At 40.2% G+C, this 16,590-nt stretch overlaps 1 protein-coding gene across 3 annotated transcripts in view; it reads left to right on the top strand.

Moving 5' to 3' along the window:
- The window catches only part of DISP1 (dispatched RND transporter family member 1), a 136,295-nt gene that overhangs the window by 32,205 nt on the left and 87,500 nt on the right, over window positions 1-16,590 (top strand). For 2 of the 3 annotated variants that reach the window (XM_090263350.1, XM_090263353.1), the window contains 2 exons: window positions 13,244-13,306; window positions 14,117-14,179. The gene's annotated coding sequence lies outside the window, so the exon portion shown is untranslated. The remainder of the gene's footprint in view (window positions 1-13,243; window positions 13,307-14,116; window positions 14,180-16,590) is intronic. The other variant, XM_090263351.1, reaches the window with a different exon arrangement.

Consider the following 16,590-nt stretch of genomic DNA (forward strand, 5'->3'; position numbering starts at 1 on the left):
TTCCAGGAAATAGTTTGGTCTGTGGCCAGCGAGGGGACACAGGACACGTAGAAGATGTGTGGTCAGTGGCAAAGGGCTCTGTTTTCACCCTGTTGACTTATGTGACAGCAGGACATCGAGCCCTTGTCTGCACGCACTCATGTTGGGGCACAGCCAGATTCTTAGCGAGAGCATTGGAAAAAAATTAAATCCCTGTAACCAATTATCTATGTTGTTATATAGTCTCCACTATGGTATTTTTATAGCTTAACAATATTCTAGTTTTGTAAGGAAGCTACTATATATCTGCTGTGTAAAAGGATGATCTGTTTTTTAAAAAATAAACAATGCCCCTGTATTTCTCTCCTGTTTCCATAATGACATACCCACTACTAAGGATGTTCTTATTCTTTGTCTAGATAGGGAGACATCTCATATCATGCTTTTGATGTAAGATTGTATTATCCTTATTTATTTCGATGCTCAAATGATCCCACGTGCTGCCTCCCATGCTATTGAGTGTGAAGTATTTGGCTTTGCTTCTTGTTAGTGGAGAATGGGACTCAGAAACAAAGGCCTGCACGCTCGCTGTGCGCACTGCCGCCAGGGCCTCGTCGCTTTCAGGTCCTGTCAGTGGACGGAGCTGGGGAGTTATATATGAATGTGTGTGGACCTGTACACACATGCAAATCTATTCTATATATATATGTATTATCTCTGTGGATATGGAGACAACGATACATATGCAGCAGAACTAAATATAGATATGTATGCTATGTGTAGATATATATGATATATGATATGTATAGATATATATCTATTTCTGTTTATCATATCTATATTTATTTATATATCCATCTAGATAAATAACTATAAGTTTATATCTATACCTTTCATTGTAACCCAACATAATAAGGTTTTTTCCCCCTCACCCTTTCCCTTTCCATGTGAGGAAACCTGCTTCCTGTTAACCTCAATTTATTTACTTATTTGCTCAATTAACCTTGCATATAACAAATCTTCTGGGTACAATTGGCCAAATTTGGGCTCCTGGACATGCTGACTTCCCTGGCCCCAGCAGGCCCTGCCCAGCCCAGGGGAAAGGGAGTAGGAGAGGGAGGAAGGTCCTCCCAGTGAAGTTAGCCCAAATAATTCCACCGGATAAAAAAATATGGAAGAGAGGAAGGTGCCATATAGAATTTTAAACTTGAGAATAGCCAGTTTTGTCACTATCTTAAAAAAATATTGTTTCTGGCTTTTATGTCACAAGCCAAGTTCATAAAAATATTTTTTGTAGTACTTTTTTATGTCTTTTGCCTTATTTTTGACATTTTCATTTTTAATTTGTCTGAGATTTATTTGGGGTTGTTTTAGGATCTAATTATAGTTTATTTTTCCAAATGGGTTACGAACATTAATATTGGTTAATCCATCCTTTCACTGCTGATTTGAAATGCTGTCTCCACTGCATCTTGTTTTACACTGTCTTGTTTCCATATCCTTATGTTCTATTTACCTGTTTGTTTCTTTCAATACATGCCTGGTAGCCGGGCAGTGTAACATTAACTCATGGGTGATGGTGAGCGTTAAACGAGAAATGCGTGTAAAATGACTAGTGCTAGCCATCCAGTGTAGTCACCGTGGGCATGTGTTTGCCATTGTTAAATTAGCTAACAAAGGAATCAATTTTAAAAACAGGAGAGAGTCAATTGCAGAAAAGGTAAAAAGTGTAGTAAGAAGCACTGGCATCTCTTTATTGCCATAAAAATCTAGACCTCCTTATTTTTATACTATGCTTCTAGAATGGCAGGAGCTGATATTCTTTATGTCTAGCTAAATTACATTAAGAAATGCAACCAAGAGTAGATGAATTTCAGTTATTAGAATTACAGGTGTCCTCTATTACAGTGTCTTTATAGGCAGGGACTGTCTTATTTCATTTAACAAGTGTTTACCGAGCAGCTCGGTGTGCCCAGCACTGAGCATAGAACAAGACGTGACATCTACCTTGGGCACTTGAGCAGCTCACATCTAATGGGGGAAACAGGCATGTAAAGAAATAAATGTAAATAGTATAAAAAATGCTCACACACACGCGCACACACACACGATGTTTTTAGTTGTCTTCAACTGATGTGGAAATATTTATATCAGAACCACACACATTCACTGAGACATTTTCCTAAGCATATGGATGGGGCGATGAGAATATTTAAGTAGTGTTTTTGTGCTAACTTCCTAGAAACTGTATTTCAGAGCACTTATCTGCCCCCCACCCCCTACCGTCAAATCCTTGTATGATACCAATCACAAAGAAGGCAAAGGTCACATTTTTGGAATGCTTCTTTTGTATGTTTTCTGCTTTTAAAGATGTTAACTCTATGTATTCCATGTTTAATCCTGAATAGGGAATACATATGCACTACATATTAACAAAATGATGGTAGTTTCAGTACCTCGTACTAATATTGTTTTCTCTCGGTGCTTCCTCTAGTTCTATGACTAAAATCATGTAATTAACTTGTATTTGTATAAGATCAAATTAATGCATTTTAAAATTCCGGCATCTGTTCTGTATATTATGTTCCACACCTGTGACAAGATGATGTTAACCGTTCACTTTATAAAAGAGAAACACGTTTTCAGGGGCACCCCAGCTTTGATGCATACGCTGTTTTTGCTTGGCAACCATGTGAGAAATGCCAATTACGGAAAGCCTGAGAAGAATGAAGTTACTTGTAAACTTAGTATTCATACCAAAAATGCCCTCGAAATCAAAACCATGCTGAGCTGCAGTAGACCAGATCTGTATAACATGAACCTTTCAAGATCAATGTAGCCAGAAAACTCTCCGTGATTTGAGCAGGCAGCTTTGACAAAGCGGTATTGTTAAAAACGGTGAAAGTGAGACAGCTGGCACCCCGCCCGACACACATGTATCATTCTGGGAAGTCACACACCTGAAGGCTCAGCGCGTGGCCCTGCTCCGCATCGGAGCTCTGGTACAGCCACACTTCCAGTGCAGTTTTGCACATGAGGTATTTTGACACGTGGAACTGTGGAATTTCCAGAAATTGAAAACATACAGGGAAATGCCATTTCAGTTGGAATGAAAATCATGACACACGACGTTGTATGTCAGTTATATCTCAATAAAGCTCGAAAAGCAATCATGACCGCTTCAGGGCTTGATGAGATTCACTTCGATTCTGGTACAGTGTCTGTTAAGAAAGACCATACATTCTGGGGTCGCGTTCATTATTAGAAAATTGTCTTCAGGAGGAGTTCCAATACGGGAGGTTGCGAGGGGCCTCTCAGGTCTCGGAGTCAGAAAGGCAGGTAGTAGAGTGGGCTTTGCTGCAAAGACTCGGAGTCCGGCTTTGGGGCCAAGCAGCAGCTGTCTGTTTAAACCCTGGCCGTGCCACTTCCTAGTCTGTTGAACAGTCTTCCTGTGCCTCAGTTTCTGGAGCTGGGAAATGTGCAAGATAGGTCTTATACATTTGAGATGTCTAAACTTTTAAGTAACTAGGTGGAAAGTGCTTAGCATGTCATTAGCCCACGAGCAGCACTTAGCAAAGGCTGGTGGCCAAGTTCAATGTCAGCAGACACTTGCCCCTCATGCACTTTCCTCCCATCTTTCTTTCCTCCTCTGCTTACTCCTATTTTTTCCCTTTTCTCTTTAGTTGTCTACCCTTCCCACTTTTTTATTACACTGTCTTACTTGTTTACTATTTCTCCTTTAACTCGGCTTTCTCCCACTTTACCCCAAGTTTTTATTATCTTAGAATTTCCCAGTTCCTATTATTTTGTTTGCCAGGTCCAGTGACCATACTTGCCTCTTCCCTTCATAGGCCTGCATCTCTGCCTTGGGGCCTCTTAGCCTGAGATCTCTGATGCCCTTCAGAGGCCTAAAGAACCCCTGAAATGGTATGATGATGTATTTTTTGAAGGAAAGGTTCCATAGTTCTTTACCCGGGTCCAGAGGAGTTCATGCATTCTCCAAGGTGAAGAGCCGTTGATCGTTGGGATGGGCCTACCCCCCACCCCAGCCCGTGACTTGCTAGGCCTCTTTGCCTGTTGGTATTAGGGAACCCCTATGCATGGGAAGGTGCTCCCACTCCGCTGCCTGCACTCAGAGCACGTGAGACTTAATTCCCAGGAAGTCCGTTAACTGCCGCGTTGCTGTACTGCGCCCCAGTGGTTGCGTGCCCCAGTGGTTGCGTGCCCTAGTGATTGCGTGCCCCAGCTCTGTTTCCCAAAGTTTTAGTGGTTTCAGAGCAACAACGGTATGCATTCCATCGTTATTTCCCTCATTTCAGATATTCATGACAAATGACCAGCTCAATTTAAAACAAAGTAGATATTTCTCATTTTAATTTCTTTTCCATTCCTGTATGATATACCCAAGCCAACTTGGAAACAAAGCATTCAATATTTCAGAAACCAATTGTCTAGTGAAAAAAGCCATGTCTTTGGAATGAGTTATAAATCCATTAAGAAGAAATTCCAGATTGACAGCATTTTGGGTCTCTTTTAAGCCTTTGAAGGCAGGCATGTCAGCGATAACAAAACAGCAATGTAGACTTTTGGTATATGTTTTTTCTAGTTGGCCAAAAAGCCAAAGTTCTTTTCTTAACTAAAATCATCATTCACATGAATCATCATGACAGGCTGAAAAATTTAAAACTCCTCTAGGAAAAGAAGATACCCAAGGAACACATTCTTTGCTCATCTTATCATGTGTAACGGTCTAGAGGAGAAAAAGACTCCTTTGCAAAGAGCCCTTCCTTCATCTCTGCACTGATAAATCTGACCTCAAAAATAAAACGCCCGTTTTCAAGGGCCTGGATTCCACTGGCAAGTAATCACACCAAATGAACAAATATAAATGCCTTACGCCCCCGTCCCACCACCACACTTAAAAAAAAAAAAAATACTGATAATCTGCCCTGGCTAGATACCTCAGTTGGTTAGAGCATCGTCCTGTTTCACCAAGGCTGGGAGTTTGACCCTCAGTCAGGGCACATAGAAGAACCAACCAATGAATAAATACATCAGTAAGTGGAACAGCAAATTGATGTTTCTCTCTCCTTCTCTCTGTCTAAAACCAATCCATCCATCCATCCATCCATACATACTGGTAATCAATCCTGGCTTACTTAAGTGTGGGGAGTTTAGTCAACACAATGCCATGTACATATTTATCAAAATAAACTGAGTGCCTAGCATGTGCTAGACTCTGTGTGTACAAGAGCGAACATGGCACGTAAGGTCCTTGCCCTTGAGAAAAACATAAAAATATATACATATGTAAGTATATGTACATACACATATACATACATGGATTGTGTGTGTTCATACACAAGTGGTGGGAAGTGCAGGAAGGAAACGGACAGGACCCGAGAGAGAGTCTTGTTCTTTAGAGCGCTGCCTACAACCATTTGGTGGAAAAACAGCCCTCCAGTGAGTCGGGATCAGTCCATTTTCTGGGTTTGAGCAATGACGCTGGTGGCAGGCCATGACTTGTGGCTGCTGCGAAAGGAAGAAGCTCTAGTCACCCCGAGAGTCGTGTGCGAACTGTGTGCTGCTAGTGAACCCGTGGAGACGGACGTGCGGGAGAGGCCCGCCGCAGCCCAGACCTGGGACTGAAACCAGAAGCCCTCCCCGTGTCAGAGCTCTGTGCTCCCCGCCTGAACAAGGCTCAGCCAGAGAAGCTGACGCTGCAGGAAGGGCCCGGGCCGTCTCAGCGATGTCCCTGAACCCGGCTCTCTGCGGAGCCCAGTTTGGACACGACCCCTGCCGGCTGACCCTTGCACTTTCCGGGTGACAAAACAGAGGGCTTCAGTGCCTCCCCCTTTCAGCTGATGAGAGAGGCATCCTGTTTTGCTTGTATTTTATTGATATTTTATTTTATCGCATTCGGTGAATATTATGCCTACGCAGAAGACTGCTTTGAAACCTGAGTGTTATGGAGCTAAATGGGGATACCCAGCTGCTGGCAATGGACAAGATTTGGGGGGACGGGAAGGTGGGTTCACTAAAGCATAAGCAATTCTGTTTGTGCCCTCGGCACTGAGGCAGTTCTGTCCAAACCACGTCACACTTGTCTAGGGAGCTCTAGGTCCCTTGGAGAACCCTCGGGGCTACCATGGGTGTTAGTTTTTCAAAGAAGAGAGGGGTCTCTGCCCACCCCCCTCTCGCTTAGCTAGGGAGCTGTTACTACTAGACACAAACCAAAACAAAGAGCCTGGAAACAGTGAAAGAACTCTTGCTACTGTGTCATAGAACATTCTGGAGTGACACTGTGTGTACCAATCTGGAGGACAAGGGACCTCTTCAGGACCGTCTCGCCTGGGCTCCCTTGTTCTTTTCTCTTCCGCCCATTCCTCTGCTGCCCTTCTCCTCTCTTGAGCCCTTCTGTGGGAAGGAAATTAGGGAAAAGAAATACAACACTTGAGTTCCTCTCTCTGGGAATTATAGACCTGTTAGCAATGGCAGATTGAAGCAGTCGATATTCGAAAGCCCTGAAAGTTACGTTCTTAAATCTTCTAACCCAATGGAAAACTACATTATCCTCATTAAGAAGAATATATATGGAAGTAACCAACACACTGAACTACTTAGAAAGCAACATATTTTGGCCAATAATGAGTCTGAACCTTACAGGGTTAGCACATGGAAATCGTTACTATGGACCAGCAGATAGATCTCTGTCACCATACTTCCTAAGTCAAGGACCAAGTCTTCATTACACCAGGGCATTCTGAGCTTTGCAGTTAATTTGGTTGCTAAGCGCTTTCCATGCCTAATGAAACAAAACGTAAAGAGAGGACTGCTTTAATTTTGTGATGTGCAATGCTCCCTCCCTTTGATCTCAAGACATATTTTCCTCCCTACCTTTGGAAGCTATTTTGACTATTTCACATTTTGCGGACTGTTGAGAGTACCTTAAGTTTTAAGTTATAAAGGTATGTGATTTTGAAGGCTTCCTACCTAATGGGACTGGAATTTTTCTCCAATTATAGGAGAGGCAGACCATCTTCTCCAGTTTCAAAAAAGAATGCAGCTGCTTGCAAGAGGTCTAAACTAACAGGACATTTAATATTTTGAAAAATATGTCCTGGGGGGAAAAGACTTTTCTGTTCAAAAAGATATTTAATGATTTAGCTTGGCAGCTCCAAGATGTGAATATTTGGAGGCCCATCACTGTCATTTTTTTTAAAAAATTGAGTTCAAATGGAAGGAACACTTTCTTCTGACATGTAGTCCTTTATTAGATCTCGTATACAAACCTCGGGCTGCAGCTGACCACACGTTCCTGTGATCTGCAGAGGCGCATTCTCCTTTCGGTGGGTCAGGGTTTAATTTTCAAAATTCTCATCAAACAGCAGAGCTGCAGCCCAAACCCCCTCCACCGAGATTCCTTCCGGCCCACATGAACCTAATAGTTCCAGGCTGTGTTGCTGTCAGTCACGACTGATCCAGGTATGGCTGCTTACTGTTTTTAATTTTCTTTTCCAGACCTTAAAGGCAGTGTTCGCCTTTTTTCCCATGAGAAGCCAGTGATAATGTGCCTGAAATTCTAGCAACTGGAGATATTTCCACACTGACATAACCAGGCTTTGTTTCAGGGCCAGCAGAGATACGAGCTTGCTGATGGACGTAATACAGTGCAGGACAGGCCTGTAATAGGGGATCAAGGAAAAATGAGGACGTTTTAGGGCTTTGCCCCTAAGTCTTGAAAGCTGGTGTCATAGAAAGCAGCTATTTTTTGCGACAAGATACCCATTGATGTCCCTTGCCATTTTGGGTCAACCTGTTGAAGGGGATGGACAATATGTTTTTATGTTTATTGTACTTCTTGTCATAAAAATAATAGAACAAGACTGAGGTGGCCTCAAGGGTAGGAATCTGTGTTCTGCTCGTCTGTATCAGCAGTCTGACAAAGAGCAAAATCTTAACTGTTATCTGAACGACTCCGCTTATGAATGAATGAGCTATGTTTTATTTGTTTACAACTCTTAATATTAATATAATTTCAAACTTAAGAGTTACAAAATTGGTACAAGGAAATGCCATATATATATACAGTTTACTGAGATTTAGCAATTGCTTGCTAAGTTGTAAATGTTTTTATATATGCATATGGTTTTCTGAACCATTTGAGAATCAGCTGCTAACATGGTGCCCATTTACCCATGAACACTTCAGTATCTATTTCCTAAGAAGAACATTCTCTACAATAAAACACAGTACACTTATCAAAATCCAGAAATGTAACCTTAATATAGTACAGTAGTCCCTCTCTATATCGCGGTTCACTTGTCATGGCCTCACTGTATCGCGGGATTTTAAAAATAATACAGTTAATTATTTATTGCGGATTTTTCGCTATATTGCGGGATTTTGCGGTACTGTATACGTACGTTGCTAAAGTTACGTAGGTTTAAGAGTGTAGAATATGTTTAAGAACATAAGTAGTGTTTATAAAAGTGTGGAAAAGGTTAATAAGGGAGTGGGAAAGGTTAATAAGGGACTCGGAACAGTTTATAATTGTGGAGGATGGGTTTATAAAGCCTTAAAATATACATAAATACTAAAATAAATGTAAGGCTCCTACTTGGCGGGTTTTCACCTATCGTGGGAGGTCTAGAACGTAATACTCGTGCTAAGTGAGGGGACACTGTACTGTATTCTAGTCCATATACAGACTTATCCATCGTCTCAATAACATCTTTTGTAGCTCTTTTGTTCTCCATCCAGTATCCACTCCAAGATCACACATTCCACTGAATTTTCGTGTATAATTAGCCTCATTTAATCCAGAATAGTTCTTTAGCCTTTCTTTTTCTTTTTGACCTTAACATATTTTGAAGAGTAGAGGTCAGTTATTTGGTAGAAGAGCCCTCCATTTGGGTTTGTCTAATTAGTCGTTTGTCATGATTAGATTGAGGTTTTGTAGTTTGGAAGGAAATTCATGGGAGGGAGGGTGTGTCCTCAGTAGAGCGTATCAGTAGGCACGTGAGATCAGTGTGTACAAATATTACTGATTTTTTACTTGGTTTAATTATATCCATCAGCGTTCTCCACTGTGAAATTACTCTTTTTCCTTTGCAGTTAAAATGTAATTTGTGGGGAGATATTTGAAACTTAAATATCTTGATTCTCATCAAATTTTGAGTCCATAGCTGTTAGCACCCATTATTCTGTTCTTCCGCATTTATTGGCCTTGTGTTCTAAGGAACAGCTTCCTTTTTAAAGAGTTTTCCTTTGTTTTTAATTTGTCTTAGTTTGAACTCATAGATTCTTATTTTACTCAAGGAGTTATATTCCATTCTGTCATTAATTGTTTGGATTCTCGAATTATTCTAGATTTGTCCTTTTGGGGTCCCTACAAACTACTACTCTGTTTTTTGGACATGTTCTCATCATTCTTTGAGAATTTCTTACTTTCTTGTGTAATAAGGTGTTGTAGGCCCTTCCTTGCCCCAGCCCCGGTCTCAGCGTTGTTGGAAGGAGCCTGATTCTTTCTAGTGGTGAGTGGCCCTTTAAAACCAGGACCTGGGTGCTGCTAATGCATCATTGGGGCCAGATTCTCTCAGGTCTCACATCTCTCAGACTGAGCGAGGAAGTGCGCACGTGTGTGTATCTGCGTGTAAGTTAAAGTTCTGTATCTAAATTAAGAAGTTTATAGTAATTATTCCAGTTTAAATCCAGCACCCCATGATTCATTTCAGCCTGTCTCCATATTTATAACTCCCACCTCCAACAGAGGAAAACATGGCTTTATGATACTGTTTTATGTACCTAGTATCTTGTCCAGGCCTTGACAATAAGTGATGAATACATGTTTTAAGGACTTAAGTGAATGAATGAATGAGTAAATTAAATAGTCATGGTGTTTTCTCTATAAATATCCTCACTGCTGAGATCAATGCCATGATGAGTTAGATGTTGAATAAAGCTTTGTCGAACGAGGGGTTCTCTTTTCTCCAATATCTTTATATATTACTTTCAAACTACACGAAACATGACTTCATCTGAGTACTCTTGTTTCTCGGTTTTTTTGTTTTTTACTATTTAAAGCATGAATCCAGATAAATTATTCAGTGACCATGAACAGTCATTTTTTGCAATAAAAAAAACATTATATATAAAAATAAAATTGCAACATCAGAAAAATAGTTCCTTTGTTTTGTTCCAAAAACCCTCGGATATGGGCGGCACCGTTGAAAAGTGTCTCAGTGCCTCGAGTGACAAAAACTACAGCTTGCGGAGTTTGTCTGGCACATTTTTCACATTTGTCAGCTCTGGCGAAATGAAATATGCTTTTCATCTGAATTCTCTTCCGATGCCCTGCTGTCAAGGCCAAAAGAGCCTCCATTCACGGCTGCTTATTATTAAGCTGCTGTAAACAAGGAAACCTGAAGATAATTTATGAGCCAGTGACTAGAAATTTCTGATAACCTTAAGGCTCATTGCCGAATTATATTACTAACTTAGTGAGTAATCTGGGGGGAACAGAAGGGTTTCATTCCCCTATGCCCTCGAAGGTTATAGATTTACAATTCGGGACAGCCATTCATGATGCTACTTCTTGAAGTGATTTTTTTTTTTTTCCTTAAACCTCAGGAAATGGGATCTATTTTTTTTCTCTCTGATGTAATTAAAACTAACAGCTTGTTACTCATAAACTCTTAGCTTATCCCTAGAAACTTGCTTAAAACTACTTTACTCTATTTTTGCTTTTTAAATTTACCTAAAGTATGTTAAATATAGTATATGCATTGTAACTTCTAGTACAGAATTCAAAGAAACAAGGTCTTTTACTAAATGTAAAACAAAGTCCTAAGTTCAGTAAGATTTTCCACAAAATTGGCTTGGAATTAATTTTTGTTTTAAAGATGTTTTCCTTCAACGTAGCTTCTTTAACCCTTTATGGAAACACTTAGTTTAAAATTTCCCCCATGCTGATAAGGGGAGTGCCAGAGGGCTGCATCTTTTAAAACGAACGGAAAAATCAAGACATTGAAAGCCCTTCAGTCTTGAAATCCTTTCCTAGTTAAAGAAAAAAACTCAAGTATCACTTTACATAAATCGTCTTCTTTTCCACATTTTTGAAAGCAAAGTTTGATGGCTTCATATCTTTTAAATATAGACCTATAGAGCTAAAATCCCCAAGTTGTCGCTTAAAAAAAATACTTTGGGAGTGGTCCTGTGGTCCTATCAGATTCTTACTGCCTGGTGGTGGTGTTGTTGTTTTTTAATTTGTTTTTATTTTTTATTTTTTTATTGCTCCAGCATCAGCCTGGATTACTGATTTTTTCATACACACACACACACACACCCAACATTAACTAGTAGAGGCAGGTAGGTATACTGCCAACTTTCAAAAAATGTCTCTGTACTTTTAGCCAAAGTTATGTTTTTGTTTTCTGTTGGAATTTTCAATTAAGGACCCCCCCCCCCCCCCGTTGGCTTTTCTAATGCAGTATCTGCTTTGAGGAGTGCATCTCAGGAGCATAATCCATATGAGATGCAGTAATCCTTCATATGTGTTATTTACATAGGATGTGTTTATATGTAGTTGAATGAGTATGGAGGAATTACTAACCTGCTGGCATAAAGTATCTCCTGAAGTGGAATTTAGAAGAATTATTAACTTCATTAATTGCTATATTGTTTAATTTGTTATAGGAAACATCTCTCACTTTTGTTATTAAAGAGAGCTAATAAACAGAAATTCAAATCCATCTGTAGCTTCGAGTATTTATGATTCTTTTTTAAGGAACTCAAAACAGTGAAGTCAGTTAATAGAATTTTTCATAGAAGAAAAATACAGATTGGCTCAGCTCTGGTAGTTTCTAATGCCTTCAGTTTCTTCAGTGATAACATTTATACAGAAAAGAACATCTTAAAGATAATTTTTAGATGTGCTTTCCTTAGGACTGAATTTTTCAAACGCTCATATTCTTGATTCACATTATGTTCTGCATTTTTCATCTTAATTTATTTCAGAGATCTTCTATATTTGGCAATAAATTGATTAAACTAGTATACTCACCAGTGAAAGATGAATATTGTTTCCATGTGAAACCAAGGCTAATAAATTCTCATAATGCCTTTAATTTAATTAAGACTCAAACTTTCTTTGTCAAGAAATGAATTGCTTAATGTAATTACAGTTTTCTTTTAAAAAGGGAACAAAGTAAATTCTGTGCATTTTGTGAATTTTCCTAAGTTCTAAGGCTCTGAGCCTTCAGGAACTCCAAATAAGTGTGAATGCCCTTGTATTTTTCCAGCACTAGGGGTGCCTTCGGTCCTAAGAGGTTGTTTGTTTGTTTTAAATCACAGGTACTAATAAAAGAAAAAATATTTTTGAGTGTAAATATTTACTGGGAGTTTCTTAATTATAGGTTTTACATAGCACTAACAAAGCTGTTCTTCACATAAAATATAAAAATGAGTCAATTTAAAAACATAAGAAGAATGACAGTAATAATTTGTGTGTATTTAGGATTGAGAAAACAAAATATTAACCCTTTTCTTAGTTAAGGTCTTTGTGTTACATGTGATCAGTTGTGGCAAGCTTTTTATTTTTTTCATTAAAGTAGCACCAAATTAATATCTTTAAAAGGCCATGAGATTGTAACCAGGCATTACATTTTAACAAGGGAATTCTTTCTCTCTGAGGAGCTGGTAAAGCTTGTGGAAACCATGGCATCTGATCTAAAAGCTCACAATAATTTTAAGGATTAGTTGATTCAGGCTACGAAAGAACAAAATTAATTACACATGATGAAACAACTGTAAAGAAAAGTAGAGGGATCTTATCTTCTCCTTGATCTTGAACTTGATGTAAGTTACAGGTAACTAAATTTGCACAGTAGCTTTTCAAATGAAACTATTAACTAACCCTTCATGAAGAATTCTGACCACCTCTTATACCTACTATTGTTATAGCTCTAAGTGAAAGTTAGATGATTATCAGGTGAAGTTTACTCATTTGGGGACTGGGTAAAATGAAGACAGACAATGAGAAAGCATTCTGGGCTTATAATAGTAGGGGCTGGTGGGTCTTTTAGCTGTGGCCTTACATTCATGGAGGGCCTTAAATTTAAATTTTTATATTATCCCCCAGTGAAGGTTGTGTATATAATTGTATGGTTTATTTTTACTTTTTTGCCTCTGTGTTAAAAACACTAAACTATAAAATAAACTATAAATTATTTGAACTATTTCGCCTTTTTTTTTCTTTTCCTAGGAGCATAGAAGAGTGGAAATGGCTGGAGCATCTCTGACCTCTTAGAACAGCAGAACATTTTAGGTAGGAAATAGCATCAGAAAACATTTATTAGATGCCTGCTGTAATGCACTAAAAGAGTTTTGGACCTTGCTATTGCATTTTTAAGATAGGTTTATGATTCTAAAGTTTCCCCCTTTCTCATCTGTAACTTTTTTCTCCCGCATGAGAGAGAGAACCTGGCGGTCATTATCTACAGTCTGTTTCCTTACCTGCTCACACCTAGTGTACATGGAAAGCGGTGCTTCGAGCTGGAGGCGGTTTTGTCTCCCAGGGGACATTTTTTGCAATGTCTGGAGGTGTTCTTGTCAGAACTCAGGTGGGGAGAGGGCTCATGGCAAGTAGTGTGTAGAGGCTGTGGATGTCCTGTGTGTCTCACAAGGCACAGGACAGCCCCCACAAGAAAGACGGCCCAAAACGCCAGTAGCGCCAAGGCTAAGAAACCCTGGCATAAAGTGGCTGCAGAATTGTGATCCTGTGCTCTAGGCTCAGGCTCGCAATTTACTCGACAAGTAAATTTACTACCGCGAACATAATATTTGTGTACAGTTTTTTCCTTTAGCCTTATAGTATTCCATCAAAACACTGTTATCCCATGGTTATTAGGCTTAGTTAGATCCTTCTCCACCCGCTTCAATGTGCTTATGTCATTTGTAATACACTCAGGACCATTTGTGACTGTTTTTATTCAGTTTGAGGTTTTATTTCTTTGTTTATTGTGAGCATGTGGCCCATGATTTGAAGAGTTAGAACAGTACCATAAGGGATGCTCAGAGAAGTGGGAATCTTTTTTAAAAGTTCCCCAGATGATTCTGATGTTCACCTGCTTTTCAGAACCACGAGTGTAGCTCATGGGCTTTGACGTCAGACCTGAAGTTAAATCCAGTTTCTTATCAGGTACGTACTGTTGGGTAAGTGACTGTCCCTCTCTGACCCTCGTACTTCTGCCTCGGAGGGCTGTTGTGAGGATGTTCAGATATCTGGGCAGTGTTCAGCACAATGCTGACCCAAAGTGGGGCCCCAGGTAATGGTGTGTTCATTCTTTCATATGTTCATTTAGCCACTGTTAATTGTGTTGCTACTGTGTGCCGAGGGGCGGGGCTACTTCCTAACATGGTTCATTCATCATGCCTTTGGGTAGTTCTCATTTTAGGGGGCTTATAGTGGTTTTGCAGAAAATGCAGAGACCATTTCTTACATTGATGTGAAATATAAGAGGTTAAGTAATAATAAATCATGACTGATGTAGACTATGTAACTATCTCTCATGTGAACTGTCATGGTAAAAAAATATAGAGAAATAGATAGTTACGTGTCTCTGATTCTTTCAAATATAAGTCATTTCAGGCTTTAAAAAATGTCTGGATATCAGACCTTTTGAAGTTGGATTCTCTAGTAGCGAGTGGCTGCAGACAGGTGTTCGGTGTTCTTCAATACTAGACATTTAAATGGTTTTATTGCATCTGTAGATGTTTTAGAACAGTTTCTCAGTTTTAATTTGTATACACGTCATCTGCAGGGAGGGAAGGGCTGGAGCAGGGCCCGAGAACCTGCATTTCTAACAAGTTCCCAGCAGGTAGAGCTGGTTGTGGGTCACACTTTGAATAACAAGGGTTTATTGCCCAGACTTTGAAAGCAGACTTTTGGCTTTGAATCCCAGTCCTTCAACTTATTAGATATGAGCCTATCATTAATGACTGACTAGTTTCACTCTCTGGACATGTGGTACCTTGAATTATTAGCTGCCGACGTCACCTCTTTATAGCTTTTGGACATTTTAAATCAATACAGTATGAGAAGACAGACCTCTAACAACTAATGGGTGAAATCAAAAAACAAGTGTCATGATAACACTGCTAAAAGAGCCTTCTTTCCTTTGGATCTACCATTATTCATGAGAGTTTCCCCCAGCGTGACAGACACTAACACTAAGTACCTAAAGGAACGGAAGTTAGACTCAGACTTGCAAATCACTTTGTCACAAAAGGTTAAGTCAAAATTTATAAGAAACATGTATAGTACTCTTCTCACTATATTAATATATTAATAATGAATAAAATAGTTGTAGCGAAATAATTTTTGAACCATTAATAAATAGAATACTTTCCTACGTTATTTACTTCACCTGTCCTGTTCTAATTTCTAACTGGTGTGTGTTTGAATTTACCTAATTATTTGGTATAGCAATACATTTCTATAATTTATATCCCAGATTGGGGGTAAGGGCTCCTTTGGTCATGGAGGTGGAAGAAAAAAGCCGCGATTCCTCCGCTGTTTGGCACAGAAAAGCTGCCTTTCTTTTGAAGAACAGTCGCGAGCCGATGTTACTAGCTCTGGGGAGAAAGACCTTTAGGTGGTACTTCTCCAGCTTAGATCATGGAGCTGGTGCTTTTCTGGTGCTGGGGACAAAGAGAGAGAGGCGGTGGGGAACCTGAGCGAGAGCCGAGGGGACCCCGGAGACGGGAGGCCGAGCCAGAGTCCGAGGTTTATCGGGGGACACACCTGCTGCAGGAGCAGCCGCCGCCCCGACGGTCTGTTGTTAGGTTTGGGGTTCCTGCATTCACACACGTTTGCTGAGCACCTACTCTGCGCTGTGCAATTTCATTAGGAAAGTCAACGCAGCACCCAGACGTCCTTGCAGACAAAGCTCCAGGGCTGGGACGGAGATGCTTAGATTGCTCTGGTGGGTAATACCTGCACTTCTTCCTGAAGGAGGATTAACTTAGTGGGGGAGACGCGGAGCCCCGCTCTGGCTGGCCCAGCGCCAGCCCTTTGAAGTTCCTCACTGGCACAGACTAACCCTGTCACTTCCAAAGGTATCAGGAAGCTGGAGTGTACTTTGATGTCAGGACTGCTTTGCGAGAGCATCTTAACGTTGCGTTGCTTTGAAGCGGTGACTCGAGTCAGGCTGCGCTTACATAGGGCCAGTCACTTGACCTAGGAAGCTTAGACAGAAACGTCCTTTGCCAAAAGTGAAAAGAGCTCGAAGTGATTTGAAACATCACGTCTACGGAGAGCGTTTCCAGAGAGATCAGTCGGAGTTAATCTGGTTTACCTAAAGGCAGAGGATTAGTTGTTCAAAATGATTCCTTATGGGAATTTGCAGGTCGGTGGAATGTGTCTCTCTGAATTCTTTGGGCACCGGCATGTTTAACTGCAGACATTTCTGGGAAGGGCCAGTTTATTACTAACTGCACAACCGTCCATAAACCCAAAATGTGTGGTTGAGATATTTTTAACAGGACTTGGAGTGGGGAAGAAATAGTCTTGAAGCTGAGGGATCGGTTTCAGAGATAGCACGTTATCAG

The sequence above is a fragment of the Furipterus horrens genome, unplaced genomic scaffold, assembly GCF_987537825.1.
Source record: "Furipterus horrens unplaced genomic scaffold, mFurHor1.1.pri manual_scaffold_15, whole genome shotgun sequence".
Taxonomy (NCBI): Eukaryota; Metazoa; Chordata; class Mammalia; order Chiroptera; family Furipteridae; genus Furipterus; species Furipterus horrens.